General features: G+C 36.5%; 1 protein-coding gene across 4 annotated transcripts in view; it reads left to right on the top strand.

Moving 5' to 3' along the window:
• Nucleotides 1-18954, top strand: part of LOC138708168 (metal cation symporter ZIP14-like) — a 241459-nt gene that overhangs the window by 149886 nt on the left and 72619 nt on the right. Inside the window, exon 1 of one of the 4 annotated variants that reach the window (XM_069838432.1) lies at nucleotides 11927-12120. The exons of the other annotated variants lie outside the window; for them this stretch is intronic. The gene's annotated coding sequence lies outside the window, so the exon portion shown is untranslated. Of the gene's footprint in view, nucleotides 1-11926; nucleotides 12121-18954 lie in introns of those variants that run through there. 4 annotated transcript variants of the gene reach the window in all.

Raw genomic sequence — 18954 nt, 5'->3', positions numbered from 1 at the left:
ATTTTGGGAGAATGAATATGCGGTTCTTCTTTATATCTTTGACGATATTTATGATGACATTTAGATAATGTACCGTTTATATATTTAACATATAAGTTATTTGAGTTGGTCAAATAAATGAGACACTCTGTATATTGTACTTTAAAGGTCTGTAAAATAATGAATTTATATAGCACAGTCATCTAAGCAAAAACGTTTATTGAAGCTTTCTTCCTTAGTAGAAGTGGGAAAAGTCAATCAGTGGGTGTAAAATCGAACATTTGCGATTTTTATTGAAAATTATGTATTTTCTCAGTTCCTTGTTAAAATTTTGTTATGCTGACTTCATTTTCTTACATTGTAAATGTAAGCGAGAGGGACAACAAAAAGCCTGCGAATGCCAACAATGGGAACAATGTGTAATTACCGTTGAATTGAAAATTGTTATTTTAAACTTTTTCTCTTAAATGAAAACAAAGTCTCACAAACTCTAAATTATAGTCAGCAGTGAAAGGAGACAGGAAGTATACGTAAGTACATTTCGTTGAGATTGTATCCTGAAATAATAGTTTTGCAGTTCGTAAATGTTAGTATTGAAACTTGTTATTTTAAGAAAACTTGTCCCTTTGTAGGGTTAAGTCGATCATGCCATCGACCTATTCGAAACAGATAGGACCAGCAGGAAGAATAAATTGTTCACCGAAATACCTCCAACTAACACTTATAAACAGAAAAGTGTCATAGTGTAGCTTATATTGATGGGATAGTGGGGAAAGAGGAAGACGAAATTATGGTGAATTTCTTGCGTAAGAGAAGCACTGCCAAAGGAACATATTTTGTACACCGCTCTGTACCTGACTATGGGAACAACGTAGTTTCTAAAGTGACATGAGGAGGGGAAGATTTCAAATAACATCTGATATAAACCTACTGTAAGCAATGTTGAATTGCATTTTAGATTATAATTGAAGGGTGGTATTTCAATGTAAATTTTTAATTCTTAGATCTTTGTTTGTTGGTATATGAAGTATTAAAATGTGTTTTTGTTTTATAAGTTGGCAATCATAGTCACGATTGTACAGTGGAGACCTATAGGCCTAATTGTATCGAATAGTATGATCACAGTAACAAAAGATACACTATATAAGGCTATAGGCATATATTGAAGATTATTATTGTTTTACACCCCTTATAACAAATAAAATATATGTAATACACTTAATTTGTTTTTTTAACATAAACAGTGATCGACTTTACTCCGCAATATTTTGAAATCGATCTTAAACTAAAAATTCAATGGTGATCGACTTTACCCTATTTAAGCAGGTAACTTCGATCACAAGTCAAATAAAAACAACAGTTTCTTTATAAGATTGTAAATCAATTCTTTTAACGTGTCTTCATAAGTGAAGGATATGACGACAAAATGCTATTTTCTGAGGAACTTCGCTCCATTGCATAAACTCAATATCATTAAAAAATTGCAAAATTTTGATCGACTTTACCCTCTTCTACGGTATCGTGCTTCCACATTAATGTAAAAATATTATGTTTGTAGGATGGATCTTAGCCGCAGGTCAGATCAGCGATTCCATCTCGTGCGTAAATTGTGGACATCGACGAAAGTTGAACGTGCAGGAAGCGGACGCTGCGGAAAGCGTTCTTGATACAGTTAAAGCGCTGCCCTCGCAACACCTTGCCTCTCCAGAAGTTAAGTGGTTCTTATAAAGTTATAACGATGGTGTGTAGAGGTGAAGTGTCGAAACAAAAACATTAATATTAGGTATGTTGTCTAGTAGAACCGAAACACTATCGTATGTGTGACGTATTTCTCACTCTATTAAATCCTCTAAATGTTTCATATAGTGGAGATTTTGTTTCTGCATTACACCTCTATCTCTGCCAATGGAAATCCTGCATTATTTAATATACTGTACTCTTTTTTTTCGTCATATCTTCCTCCAAGATCATTTTATTAAACACAGTAAAATGCTAGTTTATGATTAACTGGAGGTTTCTGTTTTAATTAGAGTTGCGCCTTGTATAATATTGATCCGTTAGTTTTCGAGGATAAGAAAATCGCATGTTCTACGATATAAATAGTCTTAGAATTGGTAGCATACGTCAGAAAAGATACTGAATGCATGTATAAGAATCAGACGGCGCACTGAATGGAATACTGTAAGCAGACAACGTAAACAACGTCAGATGAATGCAGTATGTGCAAGATGTACAGATAAATACACATAAATAAGGTGTACAGAGGAATAAAATTATTTCATTTCCACACAACTATTTTTGCTTGTAACTTTCGACTCGGTCATTTCCGGACCAGGATTCCTTATCTCAAATTGATACATGTTCCTTCGCCATCATTCCTGAAAGTTTGCAACACCACCTCAGAAACACTCTGTATATATACAGTAGCGTGCAAATTAATCCGAACAACGTAATTACTTATGCAAAAACACTCAAACGGGATAAAAAAAAGGATCTAAGACATACCTCAGAATCTATGTGGCCTCCCTTATTCCTAATAACACTGAGACGATTTGGCATGGATTCCACTAATTTCCCACAAATATTCTTCATTTCTTCATCGCGAAACCATACACCAATGAGGGCAGAAATCATCTTCTCCTTTGTACAACAATCCATTTTTTGCATTCTTTTTTTGCAAATTGACCACAAGTTCTCAAGGGGGTTGATGTCGGGTGAGTTGCCTGGCCAGGGGAGTACCTGAATATTCTTCTTGTTGAAGAATTCTGTAGTTTTTCGAGACGTATGGCATGGTGCCAGGTCTTGTTGGAACACACCTCTGCCATCCGGAAATGATTTTTGCAGCTGGGGTACGATTCTGGTTTCCAATAAGTGAATATATTTGTCAGAATTCATCATTCCCTTGATAGGTATTAATGCTCCAGACCCTTCATGTGTAAAACAACCCCAAAACATTACTTTAGGGGGGTATTTGGGTGTTTGTTGGAGATGAGCTGCTGTTACTTTTTCGAATCCTTTCCGTACGTAAGAAACACGGTGGCCGTGGACCTCGAAATGAGACTCATCGGAAAAAAGTACATTCTTCCAGTCATTCACTGTCCAGTGTTGATGTAATTTTGCCCACATTAAGCGTTTTTTGCACATAACAGGGGTTAGCAGTTGCTTCTTAATAGGCTTACGAGCCCTTCGTCCAGCTTCCAAAAGCCTACGCCGCACTGTTGTGACGTGAATATTCGCCCCAGTGATAGCCATTAACTCGCGGGTTAAGTCGACAGCAGTTAGTCTAGGATTTAATTTACTTTTCCTGACAATTAAACGATCATCTGCAGGTGAAGTCTTCCTTTTCCGGCCACAGTTTCCTTTTTTCTGGGGTGTGATGGATCCAGTCTCCCTGTATCGTTTTATGATCGAATTAACAGTAGCCAAACCGATGTGACATTCTGCAGCAATTTGCCTCTGTGTCATAGAAGAATGCTCTGCTAATGTTATAATTTTAGACCGTTTTCGTGGAGTTGTATCCATTTGTGAAGACGACAGAATGTACACAGGATTGCAGTATTAAGTCTTCAACCCAACTGAAATGCTTATAAGTACAAAACGACAGGCAAAATGTCACATATTATAAAAAAATAATGACAGACCTTCAACAATGGAATTACACGTACTACAGATGTCAATTAAAGCGTTGTGAGCAGCTGTGAGGCCAACAATGACAGAAAATGTAAAAATATGTCGTGTTCGGATTAATTTGCACGCTACTGTATGTATATATAATATGACAGCTGTGAGCAGTATGGAATGAAGATAAATGCAAACAAAACGACCCTGGTTGTCGCAAGAAAAATGAAGATGGTAAACTTGCTAATTCTAAATTAGGCACTAGAGTAAGTGGACAGCTTCAAATACTTGGGATGTACTATAAGTAGCGACATGACCTGCAGCCAGGAAGTCAAAAGGAGGATAGCAATGGCAAAGGAAGCTTTTAAAACCTTGAATTCCCCATTTTAAATTTCACACATTTTTTTTTTTTTTGCTGTCCTGGTTGAGCGAAGTTCGGATTATCGATGTTCGAATTAGAGAGGTTTGACTGTATTTGGTATTCGCATGACTTAATCCGGAAATATTGCATACAATGTATTAATTTGTCTCGCGCCGTAATGTTGTGATCTAAGGCATCGTGCCTGGACTTGAATTACTGAATGCGCGCTGGTACAAATATTCGTAGGGGAAGAAATTTTCTCATTAAATTTCGGCCAGTGTGTGGGACCGGTGCCCACTAAACATCGTAATGAATTTGGGGAGATTAGGTAGGTAGTACTTCCAGTTCTGTAAATCCTATAATGACTGGGGGATCATCAGGCTAACCACACACACCGTGCTGCATGATCGTTCACTCTTGCTTAGCATGTGGACGTGAGCTCAGTAGTTCGCTGGTCGGCTCTGATCCTTTATGGGGTGTCGCGCCCTGGTGTTATTTTATATATTAATGTGATTTAATAATGGGATTTCTCTTTATAGTATTATAAAGTGATGGATGAATTATTTTAAGCAGAATAAGAACGAAAATGTTGTGCGTTTCCTTTGAAGACTCAATCTGTTCCATGAAGTTCTACTGCTTGTGAGCGTCAAAATTTGGTTATTAATCCTCAAAAATGTTAGCTTTACGACTCATCCTTTAGACCATGGATGGGCATCGTGCCTCACTTGAGAAATAATGCCTCACTGACCTTCACAGAGCTTATCGCTCTGAGTGACATCATCTTCACAGTCCCCGTCCCTCCCTCACGCAGCTCCTAGACGTTGGCAGGTTCTATATCAGTTTCATAAGCAATATCAATGGTGGCATAATGGCATTATCAAAGCAGTGTGTACGCGTTAGTAAACGATTATTTCATGAGAAATGGGAGGAAGAGTTTTTTTGCTGTTTAGAAGGGGAGAACATACGATGTATGTTATGCTCGAAAATCCTATTAGGCATTAATAAATTTAATATCCAACGACGTTACTCGTTATGTCATAAAGAACATGTTGAATTAGAAGGTAAGACAAATTAAATGTTATTTTTTGTACTATTCCGAAGAAAATTTATGATCTTAACATTTGCATAGTATACTAAATACGACATTATGCCTTAAACACGCTGCATTAAAAGGTACGAGGAATTAAATGTTGTTTGTACGTATTATTTCCAAAAGAAATTTATAAAAAAAATATCAAATGTGCGTAGAAAACGAAATATGATTTTCTGAAGTTATTTTAGGTCGAGAACGTGCAAATCTATTAAGTAATCTTGACAAACGCCAGAATATTCAAGAAAATAAACGTAGACAACGTGATGGAATATTATTGGCTAGTTACGCAATTTCTCGCCTGTGATTTAAATCAATTCAATGATGGAGAAATAGTACAGAGGTTTATGATTAAAGCTGTCGAATTAATTTGCCAAATTGAATAAAAGTTTTCGAGTATCTCACGTTAACCAAGCGCTTTCCTAATAATTTGCCACTGACCGCCTTAGCGATTACGATAAGGTGAGGCAGGTCACAGCAGTTTATATTTCCCATCCTACGCTGCAGTCTCCTCTCTAGTAAACTATTTCAAATCGAGTGCCTCACGTAACCGAAAATTGTGCCCATGTATGCTTTAGTCCAGGGCCGGGCATGAGAGCGGCTCAGTCTAGTCGGCCAGAGCTGCTCTCGCTCCGCAAGGCACTTCAATTCCAAGCCAGAGCAGAACGCTCACGCAGTGGCGGACTCGCATTACAGCTACCTTCCCTGCATTAATATAACAAGAGCCACGGTTGTTCTAGTCATTCAGTCTGTCAGTACATAATAGTTTATAAGGATATTACATCGATCCATTGTACAGTACAGACTTTATAACACTCTTATTAATTTAACGAAATAAACTTCGCTCTATGCACACACACAAATCATTACGCTTATTTACATAACCCATACGCACATACTGCAATCTCCTCACCACGGTTCTACGAGAAGGCGTATGGCTTCCATTTCCCCTACTTGCTGTGGGCAGAGTTCATCTGCCAATATAATTAAACATCGCTTGATGAATTCACCTTCGTTGAATGTTTTCAGTTTCTTTGCAATTTCGTGACAAATTTTGTAGCTAATTCTCATGGCCAGTTCACTAAGTGCATTATTGTCAACCTGTTAATATATAATATAATATAATATAATATAATATAATATAATATAATATAATATTATATAATATAAGATAATATAATATAATATAATATAATATAATATAATATAATATAATATAATATAATATAATATAATATAATGTGATGCGATATATGATATGATATATGATATGATATGATATATGATATATGATATGATATGATATATGATATGATATGATATGATATGATATGATATGATATGATATGATATGATATGATATGATATGATATGATATATGATAAGACCATAAATTAATACAACTTAAAGAAAATGTTTCTCAGGTACATTATATTGAGTATTCGATATTTATATTGCATTATAAGTTATTATAGTGCATTTAGTAATATATAATTTTAAGTTATACAAATATTATGATATATCATAGTATAGTATATTACAGTTCATGATATATAATACTATATAGGCCTATTATATATCATAATACTTGTATAATTTAAAATTATATATTACTAAGTGTATAATAACCTATAATGCAATGCAAATATGAAATAGATACTCTAATATAATGTACCTGAGAAACATTTTCTTTAAGCTGTATTAATTTATGGCGTTCATTACCAAATATTTGTCATATTCAGTAGTATGTTGTAAAGAATAATGTCGTTGGATATTGAACCTCTTAATCAGTTGGAGTGTTTTATGCCAAATTAAGCACTTTGCTAATCCACTGCTCTCTACCAAAAAGAACTCCTCCTTCCATGATACATTAAACGCATTGGGAGAAGCGGGACGCTTTAGTATATGAGCGGAAGCTCCGTCTTCAAAGTTCGCCTTCATAATGCAGAGTCACCACTGCACCGACACTAAATGACGTACAGTATGCATACGTCACACCGCTCGCGAGACCCGCTCTTTAAAGCACACAGCGCTCATTTCTCAGAATCAAGTAATGTGCCCAGCCCTGCTTTAGTCCCACAGTGAGAAAAACATTCGTACCAATTGAGCTGATACGTTTAATCTTTGTTGGACGTGGCGCACTTCCTTGTCTGACTGAAGTCATCTCTGAATTGCAATGCATTAGTTGTCAATGGAAGAGATAATGATTGACAGGCTCTAGTAGTAGTGACTGTCTCACAAGAGATTTCAAAGTGTTTATGTGGAAAATGAAACGTAACGGACTGTTGCAAGGTCGCAAGTCCTGTATAAAAGTCTTAAGGCCAGATAACATAGTTGGCATGCGTCATCACTTCCACTTCATTGCGTTGTCGTAGATCTTCAGATCTACACTTGAATTAAAAATGCTTGGAACTTGACATTCCAAATCGTAAACCGCAATACATTGGCATTTAGCTGCAATTTACCTCATATCGTATTGAATATTTTGCTAGTGCAATAGAAAGAAAGGCCTTCTATTTAGAGTGCTACTTTATTTTAAACAGGTGAAGCATAATTCAATATCTGGCCGAATTCTCAAAAAGAAAATAAATACTGTCTTGAAAAATATGATCCAGTAATTTGACTTAAAACGAGTTCTTGTTTAATCATTCAATAAAGGAGCATCTTCTGCGGACATCTGGAAAAAGAACTAAGGAAAAGACTGGTGAAGTGCTTTGTGTGGAGTGTAGCATTGTATGGGGCAGAAACATGGACATTACGAAGAAATGAAGGGAAACGAATAGAAGCTAATCGGTCACTGTACTACTGTTTGTTGTGATATTGTGAGAGAGGAATTATACCTGGTAAGGTTTATCTTGTCTCAGTAGCAATAAAACCAAGTCGCTTCAAATGAGGGTAGAGATTATAAGAGGGTTGTAAATTTTCAGTATTCCTTTCAAAACCTTGTTATTGTGCAGGCTACCGGAACTCAATTTCTTGAAAGACAAGCTCAGTGACGGAACTACACAGTACAAAGAGAGATATTTTGTAATTCTATTTTGCGCTACAGAATGTATCAACTGGTCCCTTCCGACACTGGATGGATGGACGGCACCGCTCCATTCCCCCATCGCCGTAACAATACAGACGAAGTAAGACATATCTCCTTTCTCTCTCTTTTCACAGTGAGACAAGATACATCACACAGACTCTAATTGAAGCGTGCATTTCCAGAACGTTGTAAGTGCCAATTTGTGAATTTTACAGTAGGAACAAAAATAGTTTTATACAGTACATACAACGTTGCGACTTACACAACCTGAAAGTGCACTACTATATTACTTGGAGCACCACTTTCTTCATAACCTTTCTTAATATTGTCAAACAGGGCACCTAAAACTGATATACGTGAAAAAATAGTCTCTCCCGGTTTTGGCACTTACAACGTTATGGAAATGCACGCTTCAATTGTGTTCGGTGTTGTGAATTATGTGAGAGTAAATTATTATTTTATCAGTACAATCTACAAGTAATTAATTGTGCTGTGTGTTAGACCGCATCAAAAGTGCTATTGAACATGCTATCGAGGAAGAAGATAAGAGAGTAGCAATTGGACGATCTTACAATGTAATAATAATAATAATAATAATAATAATAATGATTTATTTAACCTGGCAGAGTTAAGGCCATACGGCCTTCTCTAACACTCAACCAGGAGTAAAGACTGCGTTACAAAAACACTACAAATTTACAAATTACACTACAATTTTACACACAAAACTAAATAAGATAATAATAATAATAATAATAATAATAATAATAATAAAAAATAAACAACAAATAAGAAGAAATCAGACATAGTATATAACATACAGAAAGAAAGAAAAAAGCATAATAATATGTGAACAGCAGGTCAAAATAAATGAGGCATACAAAAAAAAGACAATTATTCATAATAATAATAATAATAATAATAATAATAAGAATAGTAATAATGATGATAATAATAATAATAATAATAATAATAATAATAATAATAATACTAATAGTAGTAATAAAATAGTGCAGTACAAAGTATACAGTGAGTACAATATTTCTAAGTACACACAATAAGGAAAATTAAGATTATATATAGCTCAACTTATCACATTAGAGATATAACATTATCGGAAAATATGAAAACAAAAATATAAAATAAGTTGAATATCATTAGAACATAAAAAAATGTGAATACGTGGAAACATGCAATACAACACTTGTCATAATAGTAAGTTAGTTTGGCAACTCGTCATAAGATAATTTTCTAACTTGGATTTGAAAGAATTCAATGTTCGGCAGCCCTTGACTTCAGGCGGCAGAGAGTTCCAATGACGAGAGGTAGCAACAGTGAAGGATGAGGAATACAGAGACGATGCGTGAAGTGGAATTTCTAGCGTGTTATCGCGTTGTGATCGAGTATTAATATTATGATAGCGAGAGAGAGTATGAAATCGAGCGAATAAATAATGTAGTGGATAGACTTACAATATTACTATGGGGGTGATTATTCCAGTGATAGCAGCTAATCCAGTGACCGGATCTGATTTGGAAGAAATCGACGTGTTGTCTGATAGCCACTAAGTTATTTGCGTTAGTTCTGTAATTTTGATTTAGCCTAATTATTACCTTAACCTGCCATCATCACATCCAAAATATAATACATTAATAAAGTAGACTAATATTCTAAATATAATGTAATAGTGGAACAGCAATCGGCCTCGATAGCGTAGGCGGTATAGGGCTAGCCTTCTGTGTTCGAGGTTGCGGGTTCGATCCCGGTCCAGGTCGATGGCATTTAAGTGTGTTTAAATGCGACAGGCTCATGTCGGTAGATTTACTGGCATGTAAAAGAACTCGTCCGGGACAAAATTCCGGCACACCGGTGACGCTGATATAACCTCGGCAGTTGCGAGCGTCGTTAAATAAAACATAATTTTAATATAAAAAGTATTGTACGTTTTAAGATTCGTCTTATTTCTGTTGTATTAAACATTAAAAAGACAGACATCTACACCTCTCTGTTGATCTCACGGTATGACATTTGTCTCAATTCCGGTGGGGCATATGTTGAAAAATAGCTCAACACTTATTGTATGTGTTCCAATAAATCTTTCCATGAAATCGTTTTTTTTTTCTTTCTGTAAACGACCCCAGGAAAACTTACTTTCTGCACTGCCCTCATAATTGCGCTCCAATTGTCAAAATTTGTATAAGCACTTGTTTTGGCATTATTAGCATGGTGAAAGATAAAAAATAACTTTTTTGTTGTCCCTATGAGAATGTTTGGTTCTGAGTTTGTTAATAAACGTAATCGATATGTTACAATTTGAGAAACTGTGAAAAAGCTGTTCATAATTGAAAATGTTGATTGTGAGTAAAAAAACAGACACGTAAGTGGCACATATATAAATAAAATGGTCGCCCTGATTGGATTAGTCGGTATAGTGCTGGCCTCCTGTGCCCGACGTTGCGGGTTCGATCCCGGCCCAGATCGATGATATTTAAGTGTACTTAAATGCGACAAGCTCATGTCAATAGAGTTACTGGCATGTAAAAGAACTTCTGCGGAACAAAATTCCGGCACACCCGCGACGCTGATATAACCTCGGCAGTTGCGAGCGTCGTTAAATAAAGTAGGTTATTTTACGACGCTTTATCAACATCTAAGGTTATTTAGCGTCTGAATGAGATGAAGGTGATAATGCCGGTGAAATGAGTCCGGGGTCCAGCACCGAAAGTTACCCAGCATTTGCTCATATTGGGTTGAGGGAAAACCCCGTAAAAAACCTCAACCAGGTAACTTGCCCCGACCGGGAATCGAACCCGGGCCACCTGGTTTCGCGGGCAGATGCGCTGACCGTTACCCCACAGGTGTGGACTCGTTAAATAAATCTTTAATATAAAATGTATTGTAGGTTTTAAGATTCCTCTTATTCTTTGTTGTAGCAAACATTAATAAAGTTAACAGTTTTAAATAAATAAACAAACAAATAAATAAATAAATAAATAAGTAAATAAGTAATTAAGTAAATAAATCATTAAATCAGTCAATAAATCATTAAATAATTAAATCAATAAATAAATCATTAAATCTATCAATAAATTATTAAATCAATCAATAAATCATTAAATCAAGCAATAAGTCATTAAATCAATCAATAAATCAATCATTAAATCATTAAATCAATCCTTAAATAATTATGAATAAATAAATCATTATCAATAAATAAATCATTAAATAAATCATTAAATCAATAAATAAATCATTAAATCAATAAATCATTACATCAATCAATAAATCAATAAATAAATAAATGTTTATATAATAGGAAAATAGTCATTATAGGCACTAAATGCGTGAAATAGGCGTTGATGACCCAAATAGACATTTAGGGTAATACCAAACTCTTATCAAAGTTGCTGACTTCTACAGATGTGGACATGTTTAATGTTTTTATTAGCGCTTGAGCAACAAAATAGTCATTTGCCCTAAAATTGCAGGTCTTGGAATAGTAAAAGTAGGTGTCGCCTATATGAAACTTGTTTTATCTTTCCATATTCGTATTGAAATTAGCTGCAATACGGATTGAAAATGGGCTCGAAGCATTATGCCATTGGATGAGAAACCTTGATATTCAGACTAAACGTCTTTATGCTTTAATTAAATTCGGGTTGTCGGATGCGATTTGCTCATTTCCGAAGCACATGTTTGCACACTCGCATGCTTCTTGAATTGCCTTTGTTCTTATGTTGTGTCATCCTCGTGATTGCTCGGCGATAACGCAGTCAGTTTCAGTGGAATTACCACTATCTCGATGTCACTCATTGCTATTTATGTCATCTAATGTTGGGCATTGCTTTACTCTCACACAAACCGTATCGGCTCCATGACTGGATATCTCGCCAATAGGGCTCGAACGAAGTTCGTCTAAGGAGATATGATTGATCTCGTATGTAAATTATGGACGTAAGCCAAGCAAATTTGTCAAAATTTTAATCTAGTTTGGACTTCGTACGTTTCGGTTTTGTGGCAGTGATTCATGCTTGATTGCAGGTACGTACATTTCTATAGCTGGTTTCTTTTTATTGCTAATATAAGAGTTATAAGAAGTCAGGGCAACGTTTTAATCGCTAAAACTATATAAATGTTCTTGGTGGCCAAGTAGCCTAATGGTCATGCTTATCAATAAAACTGATATTCGCGTTTTGAAATCAAGTCGAGGCACAATCATCGGACATTAATCCAGTTGTCCAAGTCTGCCTTGTGAAGCTGAAATTATAGCTCCCTTGAAACTATTCAAGTCAGCTTCACAGGGAGCTATACCTTAAAGCAAGACTTGCATAATATACAGATGCCTCAAACTAGCAAGCTGTCTCGTTCGCGCAGGCGCATAGAGCACTTCTCCCCTACCACTGTCCGCTTACTGCTGTGCACTGTGGATTATAACGGTACAGCTCAGTTCTAATAACAGTTGAGAAGGCTGCATAGGGAGGGTACATCTTGAATGCATTGTCAAGAGGTCAACTTTTCAGATAATATGACTATACCTGGGTATCGGAGCCTAGGTGGGCCCCCTCCGTTAGCTCTACTACTTCCCCTATCCAGGCAGCTTCCTAGTTTGAGGCCTCTGTACGTCACTGTTGTTAACAGAAAATCACACTTCAAGCACACAGAGTTTGTGTGCACTCAATGTTGGGATTCTGGCGTCTTGTCAGCCCACTTGAAGTATGTGGATATAAAGGGAAAAATTGACCCGGTGTTGGTTACAGTTCCTGGGTAGCTCACAAGCAAACATTCTGATGGGGGCAGATAAGAAAGTTATTTTTTTCTTTCACCATGTAAATAATGTACAGGGACATCATTTTATTTTTCTTCAATTTTTATTGTACCCGAGTTTTTTAATGTACTTCACTCCCACCTCTTATACTAATGAAGTTCCAACTGTCCTCCACACAGAACCAAGGCCGCATATAGTAAACAGTACTGTATAGTGAGTATAGTACGTTCTATAAATATGTTCGCGTTTTCCAGTGACGAAAGAGCTTTAAATATTGAATCATATTTTCGCACAGCTATTGTCCGTTTGCCTACGTCGCATCCCGATTTCCCCCACCCGTTTCTGCTCGCCCCTCTGTAAAGGCTAGTGGCTGAGTTGTCTTAGCTCTTTTCTGAAAACATTAAATTCTGTTAGGAATTGGACGTCTGCGTAATATTGTACAACTGTTTAAAATAATTTAAATAAAAGGGTCTCATTAAGTAATTAACTGTCACGTGATTTTCACCCTTTCTACAACCCTGCGACAAAACCACTTGGACGGACAGTAGAGAGCATGTCTGAGTAATTTTATCTTTTCAGATCCGCCAGAAGTGAAGATTTAATTTCCAATACGTAAGGTAATCTTTTATAGAGTAGGTACAGAATTATTTCAACATGAGTTACTAGTACGCAGGACAAAACTGGTAATTGGAATTAGATGCAATAGTCTATAGTGCGATAATATGCACAAAAGAACTGAAGCCTGTATCGAAATGAATGGCCACCATTTTCGAAAATGTGTTTAAATATCCATATTATGATTATTTTTCAATTTAACTTCATTCTCTATATTGTACGCTAATTTGCTGTAGACACTATAATATACACTGCATAATGAATACGTTCGCATGGATAACTCAGTTCGTCAGTAAAAACACTTATTGTTAATACTGTACTGTATTTTGATTAAACAAAAACCTAATGAAAATTATCAAACTCAAAATTGCGATATTTCCTAGTTTACGTAAATGGATGAACTACTTTTCTTCCCTCCTATAACTAGTAAAGTGATTTGTTTGTATTTTACGCCAATATCATCGAACTCCATTCGTGGAAGGGGGTAGCAAACGGTGTTTCCGGTTCTCAACCGTTAATCCAAAGGTATAGCCAGGTTAATATTAAAAATGTTAGTAAAAATAAAATGATGTCCCTGTACAAATCAGTGCTTATACAAATTTAGGCAATTCGACCGTGTCTTTGCCCTGCATCAGCTGATTTTTTGTGGTGCCACTAGCCAGCAAGCCTTGCCTCTTCTGCCTGCTTTTATGTTCGAAGGGTGTGACTGACTTGTGGCAGCACTGGACTCTGACTGTTTCGTTTATTTCGGCGCGCTTTGAAGGCGAAGTGTCCTTGCTGACCGATGTTGCGGGATTCGGCAGAGTCCTTCCCGTCCTGCAGTGATGTATATTAATAGCGCTTATTTGCATAATTGCGACTGTGAGGGCTGCGTGTAATTGACGGCCACCGAGATGCCGTCTAAACAAAAGCAAGACTTAATGCTGGGCTGACCATATTTCCTTGAGACATAAGCGGGACATAGGGACGGCAAAACGGGACTGGATATGTATATATAATATTCTGTATTCAAGAGAAAAAACGATAAACAATTTTGTTACATGACAATATTGCAACTTGAGCGCTAACAGAAACCATACAAAAATTTAGGTAGACGTGCAGGGGAACTGTATTCCACCACGATTGTATTCCGATGAAGTGATTTTACACAGCAAATTTCAGTGTTTCAAAATCGTATCATAAAGCTTCTCACTTCCATTACACAGTATGGCTTTACTACCATCATCACTTAGGGTGCTATTCATAGACATTTCGCAGCACGCGCTACGAGCGTACTAAGCTAGCCCCGGCTATCGACTGGTTACTTGTACAGAATTCAAATCATATCCTATCGCTAACACTGGTTTATGAATACGAAAAACTCTGATCATCCACCGGAAACACGCGCTAAAAATGTCTATGAATACGGCCTTAAACCTCTTCCCTTACTATATATTTTACCAGTTTTGTGAAAAAAAGTGTCATATTTTTTTATTTTCGTAAAGAAGTCATTTATATTGCAGAATCACTGTACATCACTAATTTTCTTACATACCTAAAAAATCACTATGGAATAGACATACGTTCATACCTGAATTATTATCCCGAGTTATCTCGTGCACCTTGATTCCAGCTCTGGTAGGTCTCCCACTTTGATTTTCTCCTGAACTATTTACCAACTTATGTTTTTTTATGGATTAATTCATGAGGTACAATATCAGTGCTGTTATCAAGGCGTTAAAGGTTGCTTGTCGTGTGATAGACTCGAAACCAGGGTATTACGCACAGTGGCACTTTGCATTCCGGACAGTAGTATCTGCTCTCCTATATGAGAGCGTTTTGGGAAGAATGGTGTAGCAGTCATTGAATATTTGTACCAGTACATCTGTTCTTCAGGTTTGTGAATAATGTTCTGCAGTATCACTATGCCCAAAAGTACACGCATTTCAGAGTCTGTAGTAGGCCGCCACGAAATATTTTCAACATTCTGTGAACATTTATTAGCATTCCGAATCGTCTCCTCGAATATAATGTTGATGAGGTCATTATTAAAGATAATTTAAAAAATTGAGAAATATCGTTATGAGAAACAATGTTAAAATTTGAGGGGATGGGGACCTCGGAGGTGCAGAAGAAATGGTGCCAGATGTCTTCTATTCAAACCACTGTCGAAAAGACGCGACAACAACTGATCTGAATTTGTTTGTTGGTCTATAACTTCGTCTTCTGATACCGATGTTTCATTTCCTAATCTTCTACAGGAATATATTCCTGATCAAAAGTTTCGGAATCACTAACTTGATCCATCTTTACACAAAACAGCACAAAAACCACTAAACACAAACAGAAACCGCCAAAACTAACTAGCATCTACTCATTACTGTGTGTGAATGTTACATGAGCATAGAATTCCACTCGCAAGGAAGAAGTACAAAAAACACCACCAAATATAGCAATATCACTAAATTCTGTAGCCATCTAGTGAGGAAAAGGTTAATGAAAGAATTTAAACGTATATATTCGGGAGTATAATCCTTAGCAGCGAAAATGAGACTCAAACGAGTTAACTCGGGTTAATAAATTTTGACACAAGTTAGCAACCCGAGTTAACTCGGGTTAATCAGGGAAGTGGTTAAACTAGAGTTATTCTTTGACCACATACTGTACATAGAAAATATTCTCTCAACAGATACTGCACCTCCTGGGAGACAAAAAATGAACTCCGCAATAATACAAAGTCTGAACATCTAAGCATTTTTCGTCCTTTCAGAAAAAGTGTGTACCCATACGTGAGATGCAGAAATGTTTTATTTATTCCATGTATCCAGCTGCCTCACGAGATTGATCTGTCTCCACGAGCAACGGAAAATGGAGATTACGATGTTCTTAGATCACTTTCGTGGCATCACTACATAGTTTGTTCAATTTAATAAGTTTGAGTTATTTCTGGGGTTCGTCACTGAAACTGCGCTTTAAACACTTTGACATTGCAAGGATATACGTACAGCTTTAAAAAGAGAAATTAATCACTTAAAATTATGACATTGAAATATATTGATTTAAGTCACCAGCATTGAACAATAAAATTTCCGGTTGGCATACAGAACAAAAGTAAAACGCTTGATCGATCAAAATAAAAGTATATTGATAGTATTCTTAAGGGACAAAATTGATAATTTTTTTAATAAAAACGGTACTTTCCCGTTGAGAACGGTACACATGGTCAGCCTACTTAATGCTCGTCAGAGTTGAATCCTTGTTCAGAGACGACATGAGTGGTGCAGTCGGTAGAATGCTGGCCTTCTATGCCCGATGTTGCGGGTTCGATCCCGGCCCAGGTCGATGCCATTTAAGTGTGCTTAAAAGAACTCCTGCGGGACAAAATACCGGCACACTGGCGACGCTGATATAACCTCGGCAGTTGCGAGCGTCGTTAAATAGGCCTACATATTTTTCCTTATTATGAAGGATGGGTGGAATGGAGAAAAATTCTCTCCCGCACCGGGATTTGAAACCGGGTTTTCAGCTCTACGCGTTGACACTCTATCCACTAAGCCAGCGTTTCTCAAACTATGGTCCGCGGACCACCTGTGGTCCTCGAGGTCTGCCCTTGTGGTCCTTCAAAAAAGACAGAAGAAAAAATAAAATTCAAACGAATTGCGTATCACACTATAGCTGAAAATCTCAGAGTTTGTAAATGACACATGGCAATCGCCTTTCACTTTTTCTCCCAGTACTGACATTTTATGAAATTTATTTATCCTACCCATCTATCGGCTTCCCACTCTACTCTCAGCAAAAAAGAGGGATTTAAAGCACTATGAACGTGGTGTTTCTCGCTATCTTTTCCCTGCACATCTGGCACCGTGTCTGTAACCCAGCTAGGGACTACCCGAATTCATAACAGGACCAAAGTACCGAACCTTTCGTTGTATTTATGACATTTTTAATAGTTTGCACATTGAAATGGTCACGTACTGTAGGCCTACGTCGTACACCAATAATAGAACATGAAAAATTGCATCTTTGCTTGTTGAAAATCGGGCATGTTTCTGCATTAATTTTTTATTTTTCTTTTTTCAGATGACGATGTAAGAAATTAACTTAACATTAACTTAATTAGTTAATACTAATATAAAATTAATTGAATTAAATTAATTTTAATTAATTATTTCTACATTAAAATGTAAGTATTAAAATATGCTACATAAATGATAAATTTGCTTTCGAAGGGAACAAGAGTAAGGTGGTCCGCGGAAATGTTCTGACTTAAAAAAGTGGTCCCCACTTCAGAAAAGTTTGAGAAACGCTGCTAAGCCACAACGAATTCTCATTCCAATGCCGGATTGAATTCTCTCAGTTTAAGTTCCACCTCTTAGGTTCCCTCTATGGCCAACCCTCATGCAATGCGTCACAGATTGTGACAGTGGCACAATGTCCAACACATTAATGTGCAGAGGTGCACTCATTACGAGTGACTAAGTGGCCGGGATCCGATGGAATGAGCGCCGTCTTAAATCACTAAGTGATTATTTTCGCATGTCATATCCGGGAGAGAATTTTTCTCCGTTCCACCCATCCTTCATCATATGATGACGCAGAATTTCTGCATGGAAATATAATATGTACTTCGGTACATCGTAATAATATAATATATTTTATGCTCGACCATGCCGAAATGTAGTAATTATACACCTGGTAGCAGACCTTTAATGCATGTCATTAAAGTACACCTACTCATCAAAGGTCAGGTCTTTCAGCCAATGACGACTCAGGTTACAACTGTTCAGCCAATGACAGGTCAGCTTTCTACCCTTATAAAACCGCAAGTATCGATTATTCTCGGATATGCAATCGAAAGAGAATTAGCGAAAAGTCACGGAGGCTGGAAATCCAATACTGTCGCAGAAGGTTATGTTCTGTTACTATAATAATTAGCGTTAATTGTAAATAATGTTCAAATAAATTCAATTTGTCATCTCGTTTTTCAATGTCTAATTTTATTTCAATGTTATCTCTGTAGGTTCTTATGGTCTAGCAAGGTCACTGTGGACATCTGTTCCTCGGAAAAAATCAATAGTTTCGCGTCTGCGCACATCTCACAACATACGGGACATTGCTCCAGGTCAGATACAATAAAATTAATAATATCAAGTTAGAAATATGGTCGAGCATAAAAGGTCGTATGAAACTCGCCTATAATGGTAATTAAGAAGCTCGTATGAAAATTATGAAACTCGCTTGCGCTCGTTTCATAAATATCCATACTCACTTCTTAATTACCTTCATTATAGGCTCGTTGCATAATGTAGGCCTACTATTTCCTTGTTCAGTTTCAATCGCCTTGATATTGTTTAATATTTCAATTATACATGCAATCAGGGCCCGGAGTTTGGTGACCTAAAAATGTTTTGTAAATGGGCTATAAAATGACAGGAAACCCCCAGTAAAATGATGTGAAAACTTAAACTCCCAAAAATATGGAATAATATATTTACTTATTTTAATAATAAAAA

Source organism: Periplaneta americana, chromosome 10 (assembly GCF_040183065.1).
Source record: "Periplaneta americana isolate PAMFEO1 chromosome 10, P.americana_PAMFEO1_priV1, whole genome shotgun sequence".
NCBI classification, from domain to species: Eukaryota; Metazoa; Arthropoda; class Insecta; order Blattodea; family Blattidae; genus Periplaneta; species Periplaneta americana.
The sequence above is the reverse complement of the archived record's forward strand: the minus strand, read 5'-3'. Positions and strand labels throughout refer to the sequence as shown.